Source organism: Aulostomus chinensis, chromosome 11 (assembly GCF_037954235.1).
Source record: "Aulostomus chinensis isolate RoL2024-O1b breed Wild chromosome 11, RoL_Achi_v1.0, whole genome shotgun sequence".
Taxonomy (NCBI): Eukaryota; Metazoa; Chordata; class Actinopteri; order Syngnathiformes; family Aulostomidae; genus Aulostomus; species Aulostomus chinensis.
The window spans coordinates 2,357,717-2,385,272 of record NC_141330.1 but is presented as its reverse complement, the minus strand read 5'-3'; the positions used below and the strand labels follow the sequence as shown (position 1 = coordinate 2,385,272).

Sequence of the window (27,556 nt, the reverse complement as noted above, 5' to 3'; positions counted from 1 at the left end):
CTAAAACACAACAAGCAGGGACGGAGAGATGGAAGGAAGAAGAGCAGCCGTCATCTCCCGCCTTCCTTTCTTGTGAGACGCCCAGGTTTGGATTTTGAGGGTCTCTTGGATAGTCACTCAGATTTGGCTTTACCTTAGCAGTAATATAGAACTGACAGTGTACACACAGGACGTGCACAACACCACATTACACTCCGCATGTTTACATGCACGCTAATATTCCACCACTATTCCAAAAATGACAAAATTCACAATCGGACAAGTTGGATTAACAGAGTTGAGCCTCTTTTTCCCCCCAAAGTTGCATTTTCTGACAAAGACGTGTGGGATTTGACCACATTAGTCGGGTTTAACCAGCACTTCTGAGACATTTACACAGAATAATCAGAATATGTGTCTGGAGTCTGGCTGTCTGCAGCAGTCAGCAAACTCGTGTTAAGTCGACTCTCGCCTGTCGACAGCCAGACGTGTGAACGTGCTAGCTCAACGCTAGCATGTAGCCTGCTAACAAGTGCAATAACTCTCCTCCAGCCTCCTGTAATACACTCAGGGTTTCCTTAATCCTTGAGCGTGTCATCACAAAGTCAGCGAACAGCAGATAAAAAAACACTGAAGATGCCATGACTTTTCTTCCATGAATGAAGATCAGGAGAAATTTGGAATCAGAATGAGTCAGAAGTTGTGTGGCTGCAGTAAACAGGATTAACAGCGAAATATTCATTAATCTCACTCGTGTAAACAGTTTAGTTGGACTGTAATTTTTTGTAACCTGCAAAATAAACACAGTCATTTCTTCCCACGCACGGTGGACAGTCCCTCTCAGTGACCTTTGCTCCAGCTCCGAGGGATGAGGACCTGAGGGGGCAACATGTCCATGATGACCACGATGGCCTCCGCCGCTCCTGTCATCCCATCATGAGGAGACAGAACTCCAGGATACACCGTTTCCTCTTTTTTTCAAACAAAGCTCCTCATTCATTTATGCCTGCCAGTACCATCATGTGTTCATCATCAGGCCTTTTACCCATGACCTCCGACTAGCATCAGATGAGGGACTGGTCTCTGTGCTGGTCTGATCAGATCTCAGTGCAGCTTTGATACCATTGACCACCATATCCTTCTACAGAGACTGGAACCTGTCACTGGTATTAAAGGAACCACACTAAACTGGTTTAGGTCATATTTACTAGGTCCATCTCAGTTGGTACCAGTTAATGATGGTTCCTCTGAGACCACTACCGTCAGTTCTGGTGCTCCACAAGGGTCTGTGCTTGGACCAGTCCTCTTCACCCTATACCTGCTTCCTCTAGGTCACATGATCAGGAAACACTCCATTAATGTTCACTGCTATGCAGACGACACTCAGCTGAACTCATCAATGATCCACATGGAACAAACCAGCTGACTGAACTGGACTGTTCTGGTGGCTGCTGTTGCAGGATGTGCTGCTGATGGAGAATTGTTGGGTGGAGGTTCATTGAAGGAGGGAGGTGCTGGACCTGCTCTACTTGGAAAGAGTCAGGAGAGAACTTTGGTTGGGATTTGGTGCCACACAAATAAAACTGACTTGCCTTGACTTACGCAGCTCTTGTGGTCAAATGAGCCGTCTGCACAAGGGGGGCAGCTCTGGGCCCGCCGCAGCCGTCGCGCTGTCACAAGGATTACTGCGCCAGATCCATCAAACCCAAGTAAACAACGGCAGAAACAGCACATGGCGAGACAGCTGTGGACGTCTCCCAGATTCATCTCGGTGGCGACACATGATGCGGCTCGTCTCACAAGGTCACAGAGGGGAAGCGCATGCTTGATGGTGGAAGCGCTTTTGTTGTTGGCTTGAAAAGTTTCGAAATGTATGATGAAAGGTCACGTGAGTTTCCTCAAAGAGAAGCGTGAGCACATGCTCATCCACCCACCAGGTGAGAGGGGCCGCTGGATGTCGATCGGCCCTTCAGGGCATGTGAATAACAATGAAGGGTTGTTTTTTTCTTGTTTTGTTTTTTTTTACTTTTTTAGTGGGAGTGAGGAGCTGGGTGGGAGATTTGGCTGCCTCCCTCTGTGGGCCCATCTATATCTGCCAAGCGGCGCCCGGTGGGCTGCAGGTCGAGCCTAGGTAAGCGGCCTTTTACACCCCTCCCCGGGGATGTTTACCAGCCAGGCTCAGCAGCTCACATTGGGCTGACCTTCCCCTGCCTGCTAGCTCCCTCGCTCTCCATCTCTTAAACAGTGAGTCACACAACAAAATGAGCCAGAGAAGCCCTCCTGCCCTGGGAGGATCAAGGGCGGTATTTTAAACAGTTCCGATTGCATTATTTGCAGCCTTCTACATGGAGGGCGACTAACTCTGAGCTTTTAAACAGCAGTGGTTAAATGTTTTACTGCATCCGTCTGCCGAGCCTCTGGAGCAGGAACTTCCAGCATTTGTTTAATGACTCGCTGTGCTGATGTGCTTCTGCGCTGCAGACAATGTCTAGCATCATTAGCCTTGTTATTAAAAGCCTAATCTTCTCAGCCTTCGATATCAGATTTCAGAAGGAAAGGTTATCCAGACGCCCCAATTTGTCGGGGGTTGAACGGTGCAGACGAGGTGAACGCGGCCGCTGCAGTTTGTCAAGACGAGACGTTAATGTCAAGATAAAATCACAATAATACCAGAGCCAATAAAGCATGAATGGTTGGCTTTTTGAATCATTACTATTCCAGATGAGTGATTTTTGTTTGGAAACTTTACGAACCTCCCACAGGTAAACTGTGTCAGTGCCACAGCAGATATTCATCGTCTTTATGGACAATTGGATTTCTAATTAGGTGACACTGGGGTGAGTTTTCTAAATGGAATCAAGTCAGAAAAAAAAAATATGGAATTATCAGCACTCCTTCTATGAGCCCTGATAAATCCTCTCCACTGAGCCTGACAAGACTGGACTTTGTGATTTCATCTAAATTTAAGCTGGACAATGGAGAGGATTCATGTCTGCACCTGTCAAGGTGCTGCAGGTCAGGTTTGCCTCAAAAAAAACAAACCCGCAAATAAATTCAGTCCAGAGTCCTGGACGAGACCTGGACCACATAGAGTCTACAAACCCGTTTGCAAGTATGGGACCAGGCAGACTCATTTTACTCTGCAGTTTCCTCAGGAAGCTGTGCACCCGTGGGTGGGTTCACGGAGCTTCAAGGATTCATTTTGGCCGGCATTAAAGATGTCTGCTGAGGTCTGAAGGAAACAACTCACACTCACAGGTCCACCATGCAAACATCTTTACGTGTATCACATCATTTTTGATTTCTTTATGCTTCGTCTTTGAATCCAAGTCGACGCGTGAACAAAATATGAAGCCATTCCATCAAAAACGGGACGTTCAGATAAAACGAGTCGCCTGTCGCTTCATGGCGTGGAGACATGGAAATGGCAGAAACCTGAGGCGGAGCCGCCGAGGAGGATCCCCTGACAGTGCAGGCAGACTGAGGCAGGAACACCTGCAGGAGGCAACACGAGGAGTGGAGAGGCGCGCGCACTCACACACACACACACACACACACACACACACACACACACACACACACACACACACCTGCGGGGGGGAGGGGATGCAGCAGTGTGAATTTGTGGGGAGGGAATGTGATGGAGAGAGTTGAGGCTCTTTGTTGGTTAGTCAATGCAAAACCTCCTCCAGCCATGTTCCCGTGTGCTGCTTGCCAACTCTGCTAAAATTTAAAGCCCCAGAGCTTCAACCCAGACTCAGGCGGCTGCTAGCGTAGCGCACACAAGCTAGAACACGAGGAGCAGACGTCTCTCTGACTTCAGCTAGCGTGCAGTAAGATATTTATCAATAACTCCAGTGAGTAGAGATGTGACAGGACAAAAAACATGTTTATGTGAGAGAACGTTTCATTGTCGTTGGCGGTAGAGTGGCCGTCTAGCTACCGAAGGGCTGCTGGTTCGATCCTTGACCCCGGTGACATGTCAAAGGGTCCTTGAGCCAGATAATGGACCCATACTTGCTCCTGATGAGTAGGTTGGCACCTTGCATAGCAGCCTCCACCATCAGTGTGTGTGTGTGTCAACAGGTGAATGAGACGACACTGTGAAGCGCTTTGAGTGCCGCTAAGGTAGAAAAGTGCAGTATAAATTGAGTCCATTTACAATTTGTTGCTCCGACTACAGCTGGACTCTGTCGTTCAACGTGAGTCTCACACGCCTCGTTAGCATGTTTGAGAGAGGCTACAGTTGCTCCTCAGATCAATAAATAACAGGCCCGATAATGAAGAAACCATAGATTCTTTTTAAAACCAAACTGTTAATCACCATTTATGTTTTTTTTTGTGAGGTAAAAATGCTCTTCAAACATCGAGGATCCACGATGATTAATTATTCCTTCATAATCTAAACAGGCGGCAGAGTAACACTTGAAGTCAGGCTGAAATCAAGAGGCAGAGCCAGCGGTGAACTGACAAAAGTTATTTTAACAACACATCATGTGTTAGCTTTTGGCCTGCAGCCTACCTCTTACTTTGAGTTCTGGTCCACGGAGGGAAAAAAGTTTGGGAACCCCAGGCGAGGGCCTTTTGTAACTAAACTTGGAGAAGAGCTTGTGAGCCTTTTGCCTGCGTTTCAAAAGCAGCGAACAGGATTTACTTCCCCGAAGAAGTTGTTGCCTCAGCTACCCGCCGTGGCGTCCGCGGAACACAAGGCTGCCGGAGCAGGACGTTCTTCCACTAATCAAACAAGCACTTAGAATGTATCCACATTAGCGCAGACGTGCTCCAAACTCACCAGAGGCCAGTGAGCGAGCGTGCTGGTGGCGCGGCGGCTCGCTGGAGGCTCCAGATGCCTGCTGATTCACTGCTCATCAAACCACAGCTGCAGGGGTGGCGGGGGTGGGGGACGGGGGTGCTGCCAGGAAACACAATGCTGATTAGCAGCAGAGAAGGTGTTGATGACCCGTAACTCATTTGTAATCCGCCCCACTCCCGCCCCCTTGTAAAGACCTCTGTCCTTCATGCCCCTGCATAACTTTTTATTGCGCCTGCAAACACACGCGTTGGTGCACATGCTCCAACAAACAGGCACATTTGCAGCTTGGAAAGACTAATTAGAGTGTCAGGAGGAACCAGGGGACGGGGGGGATAATGAAATACTACCCCCTCCCCTCGTGAAGTGACAGCAATTAATGCAGTATTGCATGTGACTGTGACTGTGACTGCCCCCCTCGACCCTCCCACCTCGAGGTGACAGGCGCCCTGACAGTCTGACGCTTTCTTCAGGCTGCGAAGATAAAAACAAGAAAACAAACAAGCGAGAACAAATAATCCACAGGAGGAGAAGCGGCAGCCATCTGATGACGTGGCCGGAACATATTGCGCGCGCCTGCCTGCTCCATTTTTTTTCAGCCTTTATTCGGACAGACAGGCTTTGGCGCAGGAGGTCAGCAGCCTTCACGCTGATGAGAGCGGATGTGTGTGAAACGGAAGTCCTTCATGAAGAGATCATCTGTGACATTCTCTTATTTCATTTGCTCTCATTCTTTGTTGCTAAGCGCTCGCTGCGCTGATGTTTCCCTCACAGATCAGCTGTCCATCAAACCCAGGGAGCAGCATCACGGTCGCGGCTGGTGCCTCGTCTGCTGGTGCACCTGCAGGTGGCGCTCTTCTCTTCATTTGTTCTTATCAACGATTATAAAACCCCACAGTTCCTTTGATTATTCCACACAACACTCGTTAAAAAGTCACGCTTTCACATTTTTCCCAATTGGAGTTCGGTATCTTGGGCAGCCCCATTTTGGCTTTACGAAGCCAGAGGTGGGTAAGGCGAGGCGGCGTGGCTGCGGGAGAGTGACGAGGACTTCCAGAGCCCTGAGACTCTGGGTGAGAGTGCCTGACGGCGCCCTGCGGTGCAGCGGCCTGTCACACTGAACTATGGGAACTGGGTGAGGGTGTGAGTCCTGGTCGCTGTGCTCATGCCCCCTCTGGTTGGTTAGGGAGCTTGTATGGGGGACGGCCTGACACGTGATACAGCCACCTCAGCTACTACAAGTACTTCTACTACTACTACTACTTTTGACAGTTTATCAAAACTTGGGCTGTGGTGGAGACGAGAGCGCTAAACCTCCTCTCCCGTCCTCGCCTCCTTTTTTATTTGCATCTTTTTTTTATCTCGTCTTCCCCTCTTGCTTGTGAATAGTTATTTTAATCCTGACCTTTATTTCTTAACAGGAAGCAACAATTCTGCTGTCAAAAGTCCATCAAGCCAACAAAGAACACACCTCGTACACCGAACCATCCGTAAAAGAGTCGTCTCACTGAATCAGAAGCACCACAGCAGCGCTCGGTTGGTCCTCCAGTCTGGTTCAGTCTGGGGAAGCCAAGCACAGGGAGCCCCCAGCAGGAACCCATCCAGGTGGCTGGTCCAGAGAAAGACCCACCAAACAGCACCGACTGTGGTCCAGGCGCCGTTTGACTGAACCCAGCCCTCCTGGAACCCTGGTGGGTTCACCTCCCCCACGGACACTTCCAGCACATCAGCTCAACTGCTTCAGACACACACACACACACACACACACACACACACACACACACACACACACACTTGCCTTACAGTGTTTCATTTCGGAGTATTAAGAGGACACTGGGAGTGTGCCTCTGCTGTAATCAGCTGTTTAGAGGCTGAAGAGTAAACTAGCAACGTGGCTGCACGCTGTTCTTCTTCCAAGCAGAGGAAACATGAGCTTCTGAACAGAGGGCCCATTCATGACAAACACCACAAGCCCTCTTTGTCTAATTCTCTCATTTAGGCAACATATTTAAGCGGATGTTGATTCTTTAATTGCACATAATTACAATATATATATTAAGTATAAACTGGATTCTGTATAACCACTCAGAATATAACCGGAAGAAATGACTTTTTAAAGCAAGAAGGGATTTTTTTTTTTTTATTAGCGCTCCTCCATCATTGGAGGACGTAGAAGTGAAGTGAAGTAGCGTCAGGGGATCTACGTTCTTTCCTAGGAACAAATTTATGTGTTCTTGCATGTTTTACAGATATTCTCTGAAGTAACCGAGCAGGCTGTTCCTTCCTCCTGCACGACACAAGTCTTCATCTCCACCTGACACTCGCAGCGTGCATGCTGCTACTGGCTAGCGAGTAAACGTAAACAAACCCAGACGAGGAGCTGACCAACCCCACGATGGTTCGGTCCCGGTTCTGTCCTCGTTCGCTGAACTTCATGTACCCGGCATCGCTTCAGCGGCCTGAGCTCCACCTGACAGGACCTGAGAGGCAGTTTTACGGTGCCGAGGGGAGGAACGTTGGGTCTCTTGAAACTGAATCAACACATGGGTCAACACAAACTTTCCAGTTACTGAATGAAGGCAATAAAAATGTGGGTCGTTTGGGGCGACCGGACGTTGAAAAGGGAGATAAAACGAGGATAAAAATATATTTGTTCATGAGGTGCAACTCTCAAGCTGCGAGGGAGGGATGGGGTCCCACCTGGTCTCCTGACGTGGCTCCGCTGGACGGAAATACACATTAATCCTGCTGAGACATCTGAGCAGAAACTTGTTTACCGCCTTCAAAGGCAGGAATTGTACAGTGACATAACAATATATTTATTTTAATTGACTGGCAGCACGTTGTATATTACTGTAACAGAGGCAATCAAGGTTTGATTTATTTTAATTTCACTCACCACTGAATTTAAATCTGTCAGATATTGGAGTTCTTCTTTCGGCTGGTGGACGGTTGAGGAGACGTTTGTCCAGTTCTAACATCGGTTTAGTCTACAAATCTACAATTCTACAATTTCATTTAGCAGACGCTTTTGTCCAAAGCGACGTACAACACAAGCAAGAATTCAGACTTAAGGAAAAGTCACAGCTTTCCTGGTGCAGCCGCACGTCTCGACAACAAGAGGGAACCAGGAAATCACATCTGACAGTCATAAGTTACGACGTGACTGTTGAGAGTGGAGCAGCAGTAAATTACATCAGTCATCACAAGATTCTGATCTCCCGCGTGACTTTGATTTGGGAACCATCTTTAAAAACCTCTCATCTAAAATACTTGCCCGTTTGTTCTGCGCCGGACGCCACCAGCTCAGAGCAGACGTGCGGCGAGTGTGAGTGGGACGCCGCTGCCCTCTCAGTCACGTCTGAAGAACTCACATCAAAGTTGGCTAGATTTCTGTTAAGAAGACACATTCGCTGCTCGACTTCATCGATTCTGTGACGGACGACTGTGATTGTCCCCGTTTCTGTTGTTGACTCTCCAATGAAGGCGGAACCTCTTTGCTATGCACTTGTACAACTGAATACAGAGGGGGGGGCTGACCTGGAGGGAGGGCTCTTTATTTGTTTCCTCTTTATTTCATTATTTTCATTTGTTTAGTCGCCTTTCGTCCAGTTCCTAATGTGACCTGGCTGGGAGAAGACAAAGTTCATACGTCACTGAGTGACTCGCTCCCCTGCGTTTGTGATTATTTAAAGATGCTGGATGAAGAGAGTCTGGGAGCCAGCAGCTCCTGTTCAGATGGTGGAAGATGACACGAGTGTGTTTACTCGACCACAGTGCAAATATCTGCTTTCACACACACTAATAAAAACGTCTCTCTCATGGATTCCTCTCTGCTGCTGCCCTCTGTAGTAACTCCTTCAGCTCAGAGCTCATTTCGAGGCGGGACACGTAGCCCCAGACCCAGCTGTACCTCTCCCCCCCTATAAAGCTTCAACAGCAATAACGCGGCCCTCGCCGTGCGCGGCAAATACATCTGCATGAAAATATGCTGCCTGCTTTACTGCCGGGTAATTTTCCACAAATCCAAAGGCCTGAGCTGCTTCCATGTACCTCCGATAATTGCTGTCCTCGTCCGTTGCTTCGCTCAAACGATGTCAGTCATGAGTTAACTCGCCAAAGACGAGGGTGGTGAGAGGGAGTGTGAAGGAGGCAGCGGGAAGGAAAGATAGCGGCAACATAAAGACTGTTGGTCGAGCAACAGATGAATGTACAACAGTGCTCTTTGAAGGCGTCAGCGTCACGACCCTGCAGCTCTGCGGCTCATTCCTGCCGCAGAGGAGGGAGAAGAGCATCCTGACCCCGGCGGTGCTGAAGCATGGCTGGCAACGCAGCCGTGTTCACGAGTGACCAACCAAGAGTGATTTATGAAGGACGCGCCGCCTTCCACCCAGTGACTGTGTTAATATAAGACAGACGGTAGCAAACGCACGCTTGTCCACGCCGCTACGCTAACAGTTCGCAGGCCTGTAAAAGTTTGAGAAAAAGAAATAAAGCCAGAAAATTTGAGAAAAATCATAGAAATTTGCTAAAAAACACTCAAGAGCAACTCTGACAAACCTTACTATGATTATCATTGATTTTCTGACATATTTTAAGATTTTTCTGTTATTAATTTTAGTTTAATATACGCTGATACTTTCCACAAATCATCCTGTATATTTACGTCAAGTTTCTTGCTTACTTTCGAATTCATGGATACGCACTGGTCAGAATGTGTGCGAGCCCTGAATGCTGTGCTTCCTTTCAGCCTGACAGCTTCATTTTTACACGATGGATAATTGAACACGCCGTTAAAAAACAGCTCATTGAGACAAAACCAGCGGTTTGCCAACGGTTTTGGCCTCTGATGTCTTCCCAGAAGCAGCGTGTAGCCGAGGTCACGCTTCAGATCCACCAAGTTCTAAACTTTTCAGTAGTGTCAGTCAATAAACGTTCAAATGATTCGACATTTCATGAAAAAATTCGAAAGCGGTTGGAGAAAAAAAAAAGTTGTGCGTGAGAGCTTAGTCATCTCAGATGGAACATGTCGTAACATGGCCGCGTCCTGAGAGCTGTGGCTGCTGCTCCCACCAGCGTGGCGTCCAGTGCCAGCACACGCCAACATTTCACCATTTCTTATCGTCGCGTACTCAGGTTTCAGACATGCTAATCTCTTATTACTCACATGTTTATTCTCGGGTGCTGAACGACTCGTTGGATGGAGGCTTGGATGCGGCTGAAGCGTCACTGTCATCTCATCTATCGTCACATTTTTCATTTTGAGCTGCAGAGAAAACACGTGGTCTCATCAGATGAAGAGAGGTTGATGTTGTTGTGTGTTAGCTGATCTGAAGCAACTGATGCTAAACGGTTAGCCTGCTAAAGCTAGCGTAGCTTCCCAGGCACGGCTGGAGCCGGCGACCTCCACTCTGAGCGGACGTACTGCATCAACAGCAACCGGCTGCAGCTTATCGTTTCATCACAGCCGGCCGAATAGCTCTCCAATCCCTTTACCCCTTTAAAGACGTCATGAACTTTCCATACAGACAGGTTTCATTTCAGCCACTTTTCCCTGCCGCCACCGCCACATACCAAATCAACAGCCGTTATATCTCACTGCAGCGACGCTCATAACACGCCACTTCCTACTGAATCATAATTCAATAAGTTTGATATGGCAGACACACGGCAGCCGGGCGGTCACTCAATCTCATCCCTACACATTCTCCTCAATGGCAGATAAGAGACAGTGATTGCACTCTGTCACTTTTATTCTGTCGCTCTGTGGAGGAGAGATGAGGCAGCGAGTGGCGAGGGGCAAACCGTAGCCGCCAGCTACTTGATCAAATCAGCCCTCCTGCAATATCAGCCACCCCCTCAAACTCCCCCCTGGACTTCTGCTGGCATTTGAAATGTGAATCTTTCGTGCAGCAGAGGAGTGAAAAAAAAAGGGGGGGGAGTCAATGTCAAAATGGTGACATTTCTCGTGCAATGACAACTCTCTGTCTCTCGCTCCCTCTCTCTCTCTCGCAGTCTTCGCCTCTTTCAAGACAGAATAACTCTGTATCATTTTTACATTTTCTTTCAAAGTTGTACTCCATGAGCCGCCGGTAGTCACGCCACAGCCGATGGGAGGGTGCTGAACTCACGGCCCTCCAGTTGCAGAGAAATAAGCCCAGGTTCCGTCCCGGCCTCCCATCCCACCCCGTGATATCTGGAGCCTCTACCTTTTAACCTCCACTCTGCAGGAACCCGTGGCAGGGCAGGAGGTGAAGCCCGCGTCAGATAATGAGCTGCTGCGTGTGTTTATGTGAGCACAGCTGGGAATATCTGGATGTGGTAAACAGGTGGGGGCTGACAGGGAGGCGGGGGAGAAATCCTCACCTGTGAGATGTTTTCATCTTTGTGAGGATGAGGAGCATTTTGAGCGTCTGTCACCGGCCGATCGATGGTCGCAGGACATGACTGTTCACTCTTCTGCTGAAACAGGTGCTGGGAAAAGAGCAGATCAGAGCGGTGAGGCCAACTGTGGGCAAGCCATAAATGTCGCAACACAATAATCGTATTTCATTTAGCCGGAAGTAAAAACCAACGGCAGCACAGAAAGAGAAAAGTGCAACTTTAAAGGGAAATCGTCAGCGGTCAAATTTTGGAAGCAGCTGCAAACAGCAGAGTTCCAACATGGAGGAACCTGAGAAGGGCGTCCTTCATGTCGCAGCGGCAGCAGAAGTGCGAAGGACCAAAATCACAAAGTTTCACCACATAAAACCCTAACTCTGCCCAGTCAGACCCCCTCCGAGTCGGTGAGAAGGTTTGGTCTTTTTTGTTTTGTGCTTTCAAGCTGCAACAGTGGTTTGGGAATTCATTACAGCGAGGAGATGTCCTTCACAGTAACACAAGCGAGCAGAGAGGCTCCTGCTGGGTTACACGTGTGTTGCTAGGCGGAGGAAACACGGCCGCTGCCTCTGAATCCTCTGAGGACGATGTCAGAACCAGATAATGACCTGCAGGCCTTGGCCAAAATACCCCTGCCCTCTGTCTCACGCCGAGAGTTTCCTCTGTGAGCAGACACCGGCGCTTTCCCTGGATCGGACCGCTCTATAATTCAGAAACTAGCCATCAAGTCCTGCTCAGGAGCCGAGATCACAAAATGACTCCCTTACGTGGCTCATCCTCAAACCAAACAAATCTAATCAGGCTGGTGGTCAAAGCACAGAGATCCGGATCAGCTTTCTAGTCACGTAGGATATGTGTGTGAAGGAAGTGGTGCATTCGATTATGGGTTTCGGACTGACCTTTCCCTCCTGTGCGTGGAGTGGCCAGAACGTTTCTCTCTCTCCCTGAGTCTGCTCCTCTTCTACAGAGCGTGCAGCTGGAGCCAGGCTGCCAATGTTCGACACATTACCCGTATCCATATTCATAAAGTCCACATTCATACCGATATCCTGCATCAGCCACCTGTCCAGCACTGATCGGCGTTCATGGCGGTGGGACTAGTGAGTCCTGGAGGAGCCCAAATGAGAACACGCCGTCCCACAGCACTGACCACAAGTTTGTCATGGTTTTATTTATGAAGCTCGTTTTGTCTGAATTTCCAGAGCGAAGTGATTGGGTTCAGCTCTGTGAGAGCGGCAGCCGCGAGCTTCATGAGCCAATCTGCTCCCTCGCACCTGGAAACAAACACCAGCAGGCCCTGCACATCTATTTCTTATGATATCCTGATTGTAAAGTTCTAGGGTTCACGTGACACTTCTTTCAAAATTTTACCCGATTTTCACAGTGTTTAATCCACAGATAAAGAACGATAGAACGCAAAACTTGATAGATTAAAGCCTGCCGACCTCACGAGTCCTGAAACATCCAGAGGAGGTGACATTCCAGGCCTGCAGAATCCAGACATCCACAACCACCTCACCAACTTCCCCTTGTCCCACTCGGGAGAGTCGAGCAGCCTGCAATCACGACCAGAGCTCTATGGTATCACATGACCCGCTGAGTGAGAACAGAAGCTTTGGCTCCGCCCACGGGAAGTAAACAGAGCATGTGTGTAGAATAGAAGCTGGATTGTCAACAAAAATAGAAGGTAGATTTAATATAAACTAAATATATACATGTTTAAAATGCCAATATGAAGCTGGTCCTGTCTTCGGGAGGTGAGAGGTAAATATTACTCACCTGTGACCAACTGTTTCCACGGTAATCAACCTCAGTCACAGAGGCTGAACAATATTTTCCGCCTTCCTGAGTGTGTTGGAGCAGTTGTAACCTAATGAAGTCTTGTCCCCGCTGGTGACAGTAAACTCCTCATTCTGAATAAGTGGTCGCCGGCGCTAACAATTTAGCGTCGCGAGAAATTGGAGAAGCCGCGTTTGGATCATGTGTGGAAACCCCGCAAACTGCCGTAGTTTTTTCCCTGAGGTGCGGTGGCGTCTCGCTACCCCACGCCAGCTCCTGCACAAACCTGCTTCGAGTATCAAGTCCCCTTTTAACTGAATTAACCCGACGGCTCTGCTCTCAAACACAGAACAAGCTAAACTCTTGTGATAAGAGTCTAATAAGTGATCTCAGTAAATGAGGAGACTGCTGAGAGAGAGAAAGTGAAAATAACCACTAGAGGGAAAAAACACCCCTCAGAGCAGCAATCTTTTTTCCTATGACTCAGCTCATTTGATTAATTTCCGACATTAACTGCTGAAAACTGTAAATCGCTTATGCTGCAGAGTTACGTAACGGGTGATCAACATCAGCCGACTTCCGCCTACAAATGAATTGTGATGGCCTTTAGCGAAATCTTTTTAGTTTGGGAGTTTAACCTCCTGTCAGAGTGACAAGTCTCAGCTCCCAGATGTAGAAGTCATCAGAGGAAGTCTTTCTCGCACCCCAACTCACCCTCCTCAAACATTAGCGGCTTCAAAGAGGATGTGAGCCGAGCAGACACAACCGAGGAGAGAGAGGCTACTCATATTTTATTCAGCAGTGCAGAAACTCACCCACAGATGCTTAACAAGAGTTTCATCTTTGTTTTTGTGTTCAACAAGAGGATTTTATGGAGCCATATCTTCTTGAGCTAACTCAGCAGGCACAGAATGATTACTGAGCAGAACAGCACAACTGAGCTGGAGTCCTACCTGTTGAGAGAACTGACGGTATCTGGCTGACGTTAGCTAACACCCACCCCCTCACACCTCACCATGAGATTGATCCCGGTAGTCACTATGAGGATGATGATGACGTTGACCTGTTGACACCTTTAATATGTGACTATGCTGCGTGTGTAACTACCAGAAACACAGCGTGAGATGGTCAAATGTTGGAGGCCGTAACGGTCTTACACTCCTGAAGCTAACGGTCGCTAGCCACAACTGGACTTGAACTCTGCACCACTGGCATGGGAGGCAGACACGCTAGCAGGGAGTTGGTTTGTGAAGAAATATAAATACTGAGATGCTAATCGATACAAATTTGTTTTTGATAAGAGTGGTTAGATATCGTGGCGATGATAAACAACAACGCCACTGAGAAAGTAGTGCGTGGCGTTGGTTAGCGCAGGGGTTTCCAAAGTTTTCCATGCCATGGCCCCCCAACAGCATGAGATTCTGGCCGGGCCTTTGCAAACCCACCAACAATGCTGCAAAATATGTAAAGAAATGTCAACTTTTCGAATGATTTTTTTACTTTTATTCACTGCTCAGTAATTATGATATTTGTTTAGCGTAAGAATATTATTAACATGTTTTCATCACTGCATTATATATTTCTTTTTTTCGTATCTTCCCTCGAATTTTCTGAGGCCCCCCTAGTGCCCCCACTTTGAAAACTACTGGGTCAGCACGCTGAGACTTATGTCCGACATGTCCCACACTGCCAGACTTTTAGCCTCAACCGTCCTTGGTAGCAAAACCCAGCCATTTCTGAGCCTCTCTCACCGTGAGATGCAGGGCCGCTGTTTCTGGACTCACGACCACCTTTTGTCAGCTTTCATCATCCCAAAATCACACAGAGTACACCGAGTTTAAAAGCCTGCGTATGCAAACAGCTGTCCACCACAGATGTCTAGTGTCTGAAGTTACATTACTCTCTGGTTGTGTGTGTGTGTGTGTGTCTGTGTGTGTGTGCAGGAGGTTCTGCATTCCACACATGCACAGTAGATGGGCTTGGACAGGAAGATGCACGCGCACTACGGATCTGATGGCGATGATGAGACACGAAAGAAGGAGCAGAGCTGCTCCTTCTTTGGCATAAAGTTACTAGCATGTGTAGCAAGTATGTGGAAGCTCATCTCGTACCGCCGTCCCCAGACGCACTCATGGTGCGTGCATGCAAACAGCGTCAGAAACTCAACATGACAAAGTTCAGCAAATTTAACCCCAAATTTTCAGAACATTTATGTCTGTAAGACTAAACCGAACAAAACCTTTGTTATCACACTGATACATAAAAAAATAAAAGTCTTCAAAGTAGTTGTGGGAAGTGCTGTAAAGCGTTAACGGTCAAATGGAGAATCTTGTGGCTACAATGGGAATCTAACACCCGTCTCCCGCACAAAGTCTGGCGTTTGTTCGTGTGTCAGTATCAAGACAGAAGAAGAAGCGAGTGAGAAAGTGTTGCCGCCTGAAAAACTGGGAGTTGTGGGAAAAGAACATGTTGGAACGCCCCCACATTACCACCAGAATGTGTGTCATTGACGACAGTCAAATAAATGAAACCGATTTAAAACTTTGTCCTCCAGAGTTCTGCACTGTCACAAATGTGGGTTTTTGAAGTGCTGCTGGAACACTGAAACCCTAAAATAAATAAATAAATAAAGAATAAACGCACGCAGCTTCTGCCGTCCCGCTGAATTATGATGTTTTTACTCTGGAATAAGAGGTTGCCTTTGGTAACAAAACACATTAACCGCTACAACTCAAGGTCATATCTGGACCATTTGTGTGATGAATACTTGGCTAGGTTGGTATTACTGTATCAATTTCACCGTCTCTATCATCGGAAAAACATCCATTTGGTAACAAACATCTCTGATTTACTGGGGCACTAAAATACATTAAAGGTCTTTTGTGTTTATGCTGTATAGATGGGCTAACCTTTCTCACCCACCCACACACACACACACACACACACACACACACAGAGACATGCACTGCATGCTCACAAATAATGAACTCACGCCGCAGCGCTGTTTATGCCTCTAAACTACAGCTGAGGTGAGCTGAAGGGGTTCTGTTATTGGAGAGAAAAAAAAAAACAATGCACAGCCCCCCCCCCCTTTTTTTGTTTTTAAAAAAAAAGGCATGAAGCCTTTTATTTTTCACATTCCTGGATTTTATAAACCTCACGTCAGCAGAAGAAGGAAGGGGAAATAAGGAACAAATAGAGGAGAGGTGAGCGCGTTCAAGTGGAATTCACGGGAGGAGAAAACAGAAGGAAGGAGGAATATTACCCCTCGTTTAAAATCAAAAGTTGTGGTTTTTTGATTTCTATTTACGGCGCGGAGTTCATGTAGAGCCGGTGACTTCACTCGCTGAGCACAAGACTGCATAAATACGCACGAGCGTTAAAGAGTCTCAAATGACTGTAATAGATCATTCCATTGGGTGATCAATGGTATGTCTCCAAAATGGAAAGAATACGGGCTGTGAGACGTCTCCCTCGCTCTGGCCCTGCCTCACTTTCACCATTTTATTCTCTAAATTACCCGACAAGCTTTCAGCTGCTATTTTGCACAGATAGATGGTTCGCAAACAAACCGGGGTCGATAAACTCTAAAGGGCTGGGAGAGCCTCCTTTTTTTCACGAGATATTTCGATGACACGGCTGCTGCTCTCCCTGCCTGAAGCCGCACACTTCGTAATGATAATAATGAGCTTCATAAAGGCTGTAAAAGAGTCAAAGCTGTACGACACAGACAGCGAGTGCTGCCCTCCCTCCCTAGCCTGAAACACACTGGATGAAGCTCGTTACTTTCATTTTAAAGTCCTAAGTTACTGAAACCGCTGGCTGGGTTGAGTATTGTGTTACTGATTACGAGGTCCCAGCTGATAGGGATTTTTTGGGGGCCGATGCTGATTTCGATATGAGCAAATAAAAAATTCCAATAACATAATTTTTGTACGCGTCCCTGGTACAACAGGATTTGAAACGCAGCCCACGGCGGTTTTAGCACGGCGACCAAGCGTCATCCTCGTGTGCTCCGGTCTTAACTAGTCTGATAGCGTACAGCTGCCCAAGGTAGGGTAACATTACTCTGAGGTACCGTAACGTCACCGTGACATCATTCATGGTGCCGTGACTGATTCGGTGCATTAGTTTAGCAAGGTGGCTAATATTTAAGCTAGGTTACCCTGACTTTCTTTAGCTTGCTAGCATACCATGTCATGCTCGACTGCTATATCAGTGTAGCGTGACAGACACGATGAGGCACGTCACGGGAAACCTATGAAGTTATTTTTTCATTTCACAAAGCTGTTACAAACTTCCCATTGAGGCCAATACGCATGCGCGGTTGGCCTTTCAGCACTCCCTCTCACTGTGTGGGGTAGCTGTGGAGCGCTACACGTGAGGACTCGGAGCGCCCTCTACTGGATACACAAGGATATCATTTCGAAGATAAACACCATATTAACGGCATTTTATGACTGTAAATTCCATCTTAAAATCCGCATCAATCGTCCAACTTTTGGCTACCGATTACGCTGCAATGGCTGAAACTGACCGATTAAATCAGCCGGCCAATGAACTCAGTTTTGACAACTGATAAATGAGCTCGTGAGAACAGAAGCAGTCGGTTTGATCAAACATCTTGACACCAGTAAGTAAGGTTCATGAGAGGAAATGCTGCTCTGCCACCTGTGACAGAAGCTCACGCTGCAGCAGAAGGGGACGAATAACAACCCTGCGCTTCCTCACCTTTGCTGCACCGCGTCTTCCTGTCACATGGCTGCTAGACTGTTTTGCTGCAATGTCCTAGTTGGAAAACACAAAGACCAGAACGTGAAATCTTTCATCCGCTGCCATTCGTAACTGATGGGAGGTTTTTTTTGCTCCAGCAGAGAGAGTGAAGGCCAGAAGGTTAAAGCCAGGAATTCCAGCATCTTGGCCCAGCAGTCATCAGGCCACTGGAATTAATCAAAAACCCATGAAGCCTGCGTGGATGTGTCATCATTCTGTGTTGCCAAGGCAGTAAAATTAGAATAACTGCTCATGTAAATTAGAAGAAGAGAAGATAAACAATGAGACAAATAAGCCAGAAGGAAAGCAAACTGGATACAGAAGCAAATGCCCAAAATAAATGTGGGAGGGAAAATGAAAAGCAACTTGTGAGGCCAAGGCCGGTGTGTGATGGTAGCCGAAGGAGTTTGTAATGATTTAAGGCTACTAAGGAACTCTGGGGAAAGAACAAAGCCAAAAGCAAGAATAGAACATTTGACATTTGAAGATATATCGCCAACTTGAATGCAAAGCAGTTAAATTCACTGGAATATTTTAATAAATCTTGTGGGTCTAAAGCCAGAGATTACTGTACACGCGGTGTAACTGTGAAACCCACGATGCTGAACTAAACCAGTCTGATCCAGGGTCACACACGTGCGCGCGCACACACACACACACACACACACGGACAATTAACGCTTGGCGGCAAAGACAAGACGAGATGGCCTTTATTCTCCACACGGTTCATTAAACAACACTTAAAATAGGCTTATTAGGCCTTTGCAGTTTGCAGACATGAGAGGAGCCCAGTAATTGAGCCGTAGCTGGAGCCCAAAACAACCTGAGACGGAAACTGAACCTACAAATGTTTCCAGGATCCATTAAAAAAAACCAAAAAAAAAAAACGCATTTGTGTAAATTTGTCCACAAAATACGTAAATGTGACTCATCTAAAACCCAGAGGTCCAGCACGCCGAACAAGCGAATCGAGTCAATCTGATGTCTCAAGCTCCTTCGGACCTTCGTCGTCTCTGGCAACTCATGGACAACCGCCAATCACTCCCCCCCGGACCAAACCACCACGAGGGGGCGACCAGCCTCCTCAGGCCCTTTCCCCCAACTGGCCAGATTAAAAAGGCAACTACAGCCTTGTCCCCCAGCTGGACAGGGCCGAGGAGTCCACCGTTTTCTTCATCATCAGGAGGACTTTCTGAAGCCACGCTAGCGATGGAAACCTGCAGGTAGGAGAGTCAACTACACCTCCTAAACACATGAGAGGAGCTCAGAGTAAATCCCTCCACGCACTCCGCCGCATCTCTCATAGATGAAGGTCGCTCCATTGGACTTCCAGGCTCTGACGTTCCCTCGGCAGGGTGTGCTGCACGATCTTTCCAAATGCCTGGTAAATGGTTTGAATGTGGACGCACCAGTTCCAGTCCAGTAACTTGTTGCTGTGGTGAGGCGATGAATCCATACATTGATATTTCACCCCCCACCCCACCCCAGGGGTCCCATATCCACTCGTCTGTTAATTATCTTTGTATTTACAGCTGGAGGCTGACCAGAGAAATCACTCACAGAGGGCACACCTCATCGCTTTAATGTGATGGAGCATCAATGCTCCACCCTCACAGCTATTCTTTCATCCTCCTCCAAAGATCAAAATGCTCTCAGGCAGGATGCCAGCTGGGACACAACCGCCGCCTTGTTTCAGACCAACCTTGAAGGTTTGGGGACGAGGTGCAAAGAAAGGCTAGTTACTTTCAAAAAATATACAACACATTACATTTACTAGTGACTCACCTGGAAACACCAAATTGCGTTACAATATTGCTGTCTGCGTAAAGTAATGAGTTGTTTTTCTCTTAAAGTGGCATTATGAACAACTACACACTCGAAAACTGAGGATAGTTTTTCATACTTTATTGAACAGCATGACCCTCTGACCTGTACATGATCCTGGTCTCTATGGCAACATTATCTTACCATTCCACACATTCGGCCGATCCAGAGAACATTAATCTGCACATACACTATTTTTGGTTTTTGTGCCGTGGGCCGACTGCATGGCAGCTCCTGCCGTCAGCGAACGAAGGCGTGAATATTTTTTGTTCCATACCTGTTTAAAGAATCACATTTTTATGTTCGGTAAAAGTACGTTTTTCTATGTCTTGAGACAGAGATTTCAGTGCTCGTTACCGAGCACAGATGTATTTACACCTCAAGGGTCCTTCTGGTGCCGGCAGCATGTGCGCCACACCTCCGCTGCTACACCTCCGTCCTCTGGGAAACACAGAAAGGTTTATAGTGCTTCTATTTGAATCAATCTTTATCACATTGGAGGGTTTTTGGTGGACTGAAAATCTGACAGCAGCAATTTCATGCTGAAGAAAGTAAAGTCTTTCCAATCTAACGGTCTTTCTTCTTTAAATATTATTGTTTTGGCCTTTATTAGATAGTTCGTAGTGAAGAAATGACAGGAACGGGGGAGGGAGAAGGGGGATGCCATGCAGACTAGGACCCTGGGCCAGGGTAGACCCCTGGTTCTGATGCGCCACAGGGGGGGGCGCCTAACACTCGTTTTTTTACCCATTTCATGAGCGAGGCAGAACTGACGCTAATTTCTGTAAGTTGTACTCTCTCTTTAATACTTGAGCCCCAACAACACATCAGTGCTGTCTTTCCCACCAACTTCCCCTCCAGATGTTTGGACCTTTTGCTTTGAGGTGGAAACTGCAGGTGTGAGACTCGGTCTGATCCAGGTGGACATTGTGGGTTGTGAACAGAGGAGCTAAGCTCAGACAGAGCGAGGCTGCTGCCTTATGATGCTAAAATATTAAATAAAGACTACAGAAACAGACATTGGCTAATCAACATTCGATTTCAACAGGGAAAGCTTTGCTGCGTTTAGTTTTAACCCCGGTGAAGGCCAGGCTTCCTTAACCAGCCCCCCTGAGAACCAGGTTCAAGTAATTTGGACCCCGACCAACAGAGATTTGTGGGCGAACCACAGAACTTCCAGAAACTGGTGATAAATATGCTGCACTTCTCTCATTCTTTAATGAGATTTCAGAGCAAATTTGCTTTTTGCTCTCTAACAGACGCATGGCCAGCACCAACATTGGCTTTGCTGTGATCGCCACCCAATATAAATATGATTATGGAAAAAAGATTACTATGATTTTGTGTGTTCAGATGATTCCATCTAAGCTCTGTCACATCATTTCACGCCAGCATCTACAGGAGTGTAAATCTGGCCTCAGACGCCATTAAATGGATTGTTTTGAAGGCTGTCGTCCTCTATGATGGTGCTGAAGGAGGCACTCAAAACTGATTGGATTCTTGTACCTTCAGACATCACTGTCTTCACTCAAATTCACCTTGAAAGATGTTTTCCAGCCAAGAACAACATGGCTATAGACTCATTTGGGATGTGTGTTGGCTATCAGATCTCCATCTCTGTAGTGCTTTGGCTTCATTTCCTCTGCGCTGTTGGTTTGGATCAAATCCTCCCCGCTGTTTGCTTGGAAGCTTCTAAAAACACAAGCAACAACAACAGAAACTCCAAACATTCTTGGTTCAAACATGCTGATGCAGCTTCAAGACTCTGTGCTCATCTACCTACTGAGGAGAAACACACCACTCTATACGGACGAGTTAATGAGGTTCAGATGTTCTTTGCTGTATCATCAAACTCTGCTACTGTACCAGCCATTCTCTGCATCCCACGAGCAGCTGGCCTCGTCTCACTTGCCACACTCAAGTTGGCTCGGTAATAACGGAGCAGCCAGTGCTTCCTAATTAGAGCCCATTAAGCTCCACATGTGGGGAATTCCACGAAGAATTCCACGGTCAGGGTCATAAGTGGTTCCTGAGGCGACCACCGATGTGCCGGGAGTCAGAGAGCTTCCAGGTGACACGGCAACTTTGTGTAGGGGGTTCTGATTGTCCTACTATGGATACACACTCTTAGCCAGTCCTCCAACTCAGATTCCATGTTCTTGATTTCCTTTTCTATGTGAAATTTACAAAACACCACCACATTACCCACTAATTATCACAATACCTCTACTGGTAAAGCCTATTTGACACAAATACTCTACCAAGTTACATTCTTGCGTCATGGAAAAGATATCAATAGAAAGTCAATTAAGATCCCTTTGTGGCTGACACATACACCCTTGTATTCAGGTATGGATGTCTGGTATAACTGTCTGTAACACACAGGGAATAGTAAAAGAAAGGCTGACTGTTTTGCTGATTTTGTTTGTTTTACGACACCTAAATGTGTCTAACGTCTGCCAGGAATGCTTTGAACGCTGGTTATGTAGCGCACTCGTAGCCCGTTAGCTTGTTTGTGCTAGCTCAAGGTCCACAGCCCATTCGAAATGCACATCAAAAGCTCAGTTTTCAGAACAAACTCAAGGAAAGTACAACAAATGGAATGACATTGAAAGATCATGGAGGTTTCTGGAGGGAATGAATAAACTTTGTGAATCAAATATCCATATTTTGATCCAGTATCGCTTGAACCAACAGCAACAAGCGCTAGAGGAAGTTACTTTGAAACCATTTCAGACTTCCATCTTTAGAACTGATATTTTGGTCCTGAATGCTACTAAAAGAGTCGAGAAGAACTGAGATGGAATTTATCAGTAAGACAAATACTGAACAATACTGCAGTCATCCTTCGAAACTAAGCAGTGATTTACAGTAGAAGTGTTCTCTTGAAGTCATTTTCCTTCGTCTGAGTACTCTGATCTCTCGCTGCCCTCTGGGCCGGGACACTCAGACTGATCAGTTCAACTAAAACTTTCTGTGCCTCATTGCACTCGAGGAGCTTATACCCCCTCTGGGAGGCCGCCAGAGAATCTGCTCTCTAGTAACAGCGGTGGTGGTGACACAGTACACAGGCTTGATTCCCGACCGGCAAATCAGCATGACAGCTACTTTAAGCTGCACATCAGAGCTTCAGGCCCCCCTCAGTCATTGCCGATACCATCCCATGTCACCAAGAGGGAATAAGGCGTGAATGAAAATTCCTGAAAGTGCTGTATTACACGACATGACTGCGGGGAGATGGCGGCGGGACTGCTGGCGTGAATTCATGAATTTACAGCAGTTGATAGAAACACTGTCAGGTGAAAGTTTAGAGGCTACAAGCTGCCAAACTGGGCCGTTCCTACGGTACGGGTCGAGTTCACAAGCCTGGATTATACTACTGTAATACTCATTACACAACCGTTTCTACTGGCTATTATTACAGAATAACAGCGTTTAGTTCATGTGTTACGTAATTAGGTATATAATGAAAAACAAGATAATTAAACATTCAAAGTCTCAACTGACGTACATTCAAAAACAATTGTACTACTGCTTTGCTCTTTATAGGTTCAGGTTGTTGTTTTTTTCATAATCGTAGGATAAAAAATATTCCAAGTGTGTTGAAAGATGATTGAAAATCCTCCAAACACTGATGGGGAGCGTTAAAGATGCCCTCCTGACATATGGAGCTTCTCTGCTTGGAACAGTTATGTGAGTCTGATGGTTCTTCAATAAATGATGTATAATCAAAAACTAAATACTGTCCCCAAAAAGGGAAAAAGAAAAAAAAAATCACATTAAACCTCCTCTCAGAATGAGTGACTTTGCCATCTTTGGTTTTTTTTGGTTCCACGGGACACTTTGAAATGTGCAACGAAACTAGTAGAAGCCTCCACACCAACAACTGTGGAGCTCACGACCAATGTTTCCCCAAATCCCGATAAGCAGCATGATGAATTACGCTGTCCCAGACGTGGAGATAATTAGTGACACATTCCTGAGAAGTCTTGTTCCCGTCTGATATTCCCCGACTCTCAGGAACAAGGATTGATGTGTGGCAGGTCAGAGGCGGGTGAAGCCGGCTGTGTTGGCGCAGTGCAACGTTATCTTGATCACCTGTTGAACCTCGACTGATCAGAACAAAGCAAGAACATAATGGAGACTAATCCCATCTCACTGATGATGATGATGATGATGGTGATGATTAACTTGGTGGTGGTGGTGGTGGTGGGGGGGGGGGGTTCTTTAATCATGAAACAGGTTCTAAACTTCTTGGAGTTGTGGATGCGGCGGTTTGGGGGGTCATTCGAGTACAAGCTGACAGAGTAGAAACACTTTTACTTCGTTGGCTTGACATCCCATTCTCAGTAGGAAAGCCCCTCATTCTGATTATTAATTTCTCTTTTGAAAAGGCGTTATTCTCAGTCCCAGCAACAGTTAACGCTTCTTTAATCCATACTGTAAAAGAACGCAGGGCCGAATCGCTGAGGCACGAGAGCGCTCATTCTGTCTGGAACACGCCGCTCTCGTCCGACTGGCTCAATTGGTTGGGGAACGTGGATCCTTAATCTGTGATATACAGAGGTGATTAAGGATTAGGGGACAAGCTGGATGTATTCTAGGTTTGGGGCTGGTCAGGTCGAACGCCGCCAGAGCCAGATTCTGGTAGTACGGTGACTTGGTTATGGACAGACCTTTGAAACCCTGAGTGCGAATGATTAAATATTTCTATGGAGGGAAGAGAGGACCGGATGAAATCACCTCGCTTTCCAAAAATATCAGGCTCAAGTTTTACACCAGGGTCCTGACAAAGACACACACTCACACACACACACACACTCTATTTTTATGGTGCCAATTTGTGAAAACTGTCTTCGATCAGTATTTAGGGGCTGTTTCTCAGCACATCCTCAATACCCCCCCCCCCCTAAAGCAAGTTAATCTTCACATTTCAACCCCTCACTCACTCTTGCGCGCACACACACACACACACACACACACACACACACACACACACACACACACACACACACACACAGAGTCCCATTAGAGTAAAGGGAAAGAGCAGGAGGTAAGTGAGCTGCCTCGGGCTCACCATCAAGTGGCTCGATATAATGAAGAACATGTGGTTCAGCAAAGGTGTGTGTGTGTGTGTGTGTGTGTGTGTGTGTGTGTGTGTGTGTACCTAGGGCTTGATCTGAAAGTCTGAGAGTGAGTATTTGGGGGAGTCAGAGGACCCGTGGGGGTGAATGTTTAACTATGGCGAGCAGAGTGGGAGTGAAAGTAGTGAGACCGTTTCCCCAACACAAGATGGCCCCTCCCGTGCTAACACACCGCCTGGGAACTTAAATTAGCCCCCTACTCAAAATAATGACCCCCGACTCTTAATTGGAAGTGGAAGAGTGAGTCTGTCCAGGCCAGGTGGTGACGTGATGGTGACCCGGCTCACAGCTGGATCGGGACTCTGAAGAACCTGAACGCTGTTTCTACTTGTTGATTGTGAAGTTGCTGCAGGTCTGTCACGTGTCCTTTGATGCCTCACGCTGTGGCGCCTGACAACAGAACCTACTGGAAACATACGCACAGTCCAACAGGACTCAGTCATACGGCGGCAGGTCACCATCCAGCACTGGATCTAAGGACATCGTATCGCCTCAGCGGAGGGATACACACTCCGGTTTCAGTCAGTTTCCTTCCAATGACACATTTCTCAGCTGATTACATGAAGTTCAATAATAACGGAGCTCTAGGACTCCTGTAGACATTTGAGTGCAGAAATAATACGTCAGCCATGCTGTCATCATCCGTGGCAGCAGACGATTGGAGTCTCACATCAGGCAGACACGGTTGTTTGATGGCTTTTTATAGCCATTTTTTTAATTTTGGCTGTTGTTGCTGATTTTTATGAGCTGAGAAAGTTATCCATTAAAATATACGATCCGATTCTTCTCCCCACCCACGGAGCTGTGTCATTAACTAACAGCTGCCAGTGGAAACAACACCAGACCTGTGACCCCGAGGTCACCAGCAGAACCAAAACAGGACAAAGACAGGCTGCGGCGTCGGGATGAGGGTGGCGTGACCCTTCGAAAGATCGCGAGCTAAAAACTGCTGACACAAGATGAATAAATGTTCCGCCTGCCTGAGTTCGCGTCTTATTATACCGGACTGAATACACACCCTGAGCCACGGTATAGAAAAGTCTTGAAACAATCAGCATTCCACAACAATACAGCCGGCGTCGTCATCGTCTCTCAGTCGGAGCAGCAGAGAAAACAAAGCTGTGGATTCGTTCTGATGGTAAACAAGAGCAGTGGAGGTTCCCGTCGCTAGAAACCTCCAGTGCTGCCAGACCTGGACGCGACTGCCACCCAGATGTGGGCCGTCACGTGAACTTCTGCACTCGGATGCAGTTCAGAGAGGAGGTGATGATGTAGATCAAACCTGTTAGCTGTTTATGAGCCCTGATGAGCGCTCTCACACACACACACACACACACTTGGCGGTACACACTCAGTAGGGAACCAGGATTGGTGTTTGGCTGTTGCTGCTGTCCAGTGAACACGTAAATCTCAAAAATAGGTGATTTTTTTACTGTTACCAAAAAAAAAAAAAAAAAAAAAGAAGAAATTTGCTCATGAAAAAAAGCACAACTCACAAAAGTCACTTATTATCTGGAGTGGAACTGAGCTGTCACTCCTGTAGCCTGGTTAATAAAGCCTCCACTGACCCGGAGGTCCAAACGCTGGCGGCTGAGGCTGCTGGGACTGAGAGGAGTTCAGGTTCGTCAACGAACAGAAGAAGAGACTTGGGGTAAAAAAAAACAAGCTGAGCAGACACGCATTCAACAAGGCTGACAACTAAATCACAATATGAACCAAAGTGAACCAAGTCCCCCCCAAAAACTCTTTTTAACGTGTGTGTGTGTGTGTGTCTTCAGATCACTTGATAAACAAGTCTCTGGCTGCTCCGGGTGTTTATCAGTGTGCTGAGCAGATGCACAGGACCACATTCTGTAAACCAAGTCAGAACCGTCTACGTGTAATAGAACGAACCTTTAGGACCTTACACTCTTTAGGTTTGGGTTCGCTGAGGTTGCAAATGGCCGACGTCGCCCCCTGCTGGCCATGGGAGAGAACTGAAGGCACTCACCAGACCAGGACGCCGTGCGGGTTCCGCCCGACCGTCTGATGAAGCCCCCCAGCTCATGCATTATTTACCTGTCTGATCCTTCAATGTGACTTTGGCTTCACGCTGCTGTGACTCTCATCTGTTGAAGATCAATAAAAGTGTTTCTTGAAACTCCTACGTGCGCATCATCACCCCTGTTTTGACTCTCTTGTATTACGCCCAGCAAACTTTAAAAAAAAAAAAAATTTAAAAATCTTTTTCAGGTGTTATCGCGGGATGCTGTCAGACCAAGGTCAATAGTAGTGCGCCGTCTCGTCTCTTCATTTTCTGACAGCTTAATAAAACTCCTCATGGACCTCTACCCTCTTTCTCACTGCCCTATCACACCTAAGGCTTTTTCCAATGCATACACGATAAGCCAGTTTTTGTGCAAGCAACAGAGATAAAGAGGACTTCTCTCTTTTTATTCCGAAGCTTCTGGCCAGAAACAGTCACACATGGGGATAGAGGATAGAAGAAATCAAAGGCTGTGGGATATGAAGAGCGTAAGGGCGCTCTGTGCTCGTGTGTGTGTGCGCGCCCTTGTCTTTGTTATTGGGTTGTATGTGTCTTATTGTGTGGTATGAGCCCCGACCCGTTGCTTGGTCACCACCCACTATAATAACATTTACTGGATAAAACCTGCAGACACAAACATGCTCCTGCAAATAATCCCAGCAGTGCTGTCGCCCGACTCGGGACGGTCCAATTTAGAGAAGACGGGGTATTACTGAGAACAAGGACTGTCTGCTCTGGACTGTAATCACAAATAAAGACAGGCTCCTCGCCGCTTCACCAAAGTCTGACATGACAAACAATGCTTGTTAACAAAAAAAGTACTCCCTCTTCACAGTGCCCTCC

General features: G+C 47.0%; 1 protein-coding gene and 1 long non-coding RNA gene across 12 annotated transcripts in view; one reads left to right on the top strand and one right to left on the bottom strand.

Annotated features, from left to right (window-relative positions):
- Positions 1 to 27,556, bottom strand: part of sema6cb (semaphorin 6Cb) — a 250,140-nt gene that overhangs the window by 182,851 nt on the left and 39,733 nt on the right. For 3 of the 11 annotated variants that reach the window (XM_086217690.1, XM_086217682.1, XM_086217691.1), the window contains exons 1-4: positions 12,947 to 13,626; positions 11,156 to 11,263; positions 9,957 to 10,055; positions 4,772 to 4,891 (exon numbers count right to left, since the gene is read on the bottom strand). The gene's annotated coding sequence lies outside the window, so the exon portion shown is untranslated. The other 8 variants (XM_086217687.1, XM_086217686.1, XM_086217694.1 and 5 more) reach the window with 8 other exon arrangements.
- LOC147252835 (uncharacterized) lies at positions 18,861 to 19,940 on the top strand. The gene is made up of 3 exons (XR_015118392.1): positions 18,861 to 18,942; positions 19,026 to 19,157; positions 19,252 to 19,940. It is a non-coding gene; the product is annotated as an uncharacterized LOC147252835 (long non-coding RNA).